Source organism: Nanorana parkeri, unplaced genomic scaffold, assembly GCF_000935625.1.
Source record: "Nanorana parkeri isolate BGI_ZX_2015 unplaced genomic scaffold, ASM93562v1 scaffold2949, whole genome shotgun sequence".
Taxonomy (NCBI): Eukaryota; Metazoa; Chordata; class Amphibia; order Anura; family Dicroglossidae; genus Nanorana; species Nanorana parkeri.
Window position 1 is genome coordinate 71021 of NW_017309217.1, and position 329 is coordinate 71349.

At 58.1% G+C, this 329-nt stretch overlaps 1 protein-coding gene across 1 annotated transcript in view; it reads left to right on the plus strand.

Moving 5' to 3' along the window:
• ESAM (endothelial cell adhesion molecule) overlaps positions 1–329 on the plus strand; it is a 51394-nt gene that overhangs the window by 43373 nt on the left and 7692 nt on the right. The gene's annotated exons all lie outside the window — the stretch shown is intronic.

The window sequence follows — 329 nt, forward strand, 5'->3', positions numbered from 1 at the left end:
CCTTGCTTGGAGCCCAGGCCTCCCTGGGCCCCACAAGTACCGGCCGTACCCCCCTGATGGCGTTCCTGGCCGGGGATTCAGATCGCGACCCCCCCTGTTCACTTGCCGGGACCCCATATGGGGTCGCGACCCACACTTTTAGAAGCACTGCTCTAGATCAGCGGTAGGCCAACTCCGGCCCTCCAGCTTTTGTGGAACTACAAATCCCCTTATGCATTGCAAGACTCTGACAGCCACAGGCATGGCTCCCGAAGGTGGATGTTTGATGAGATTCGTAGTTTCACCATAGCTGGGGGTGTCGGAGTTTGCCTAGCCCTGCTATAGATAGT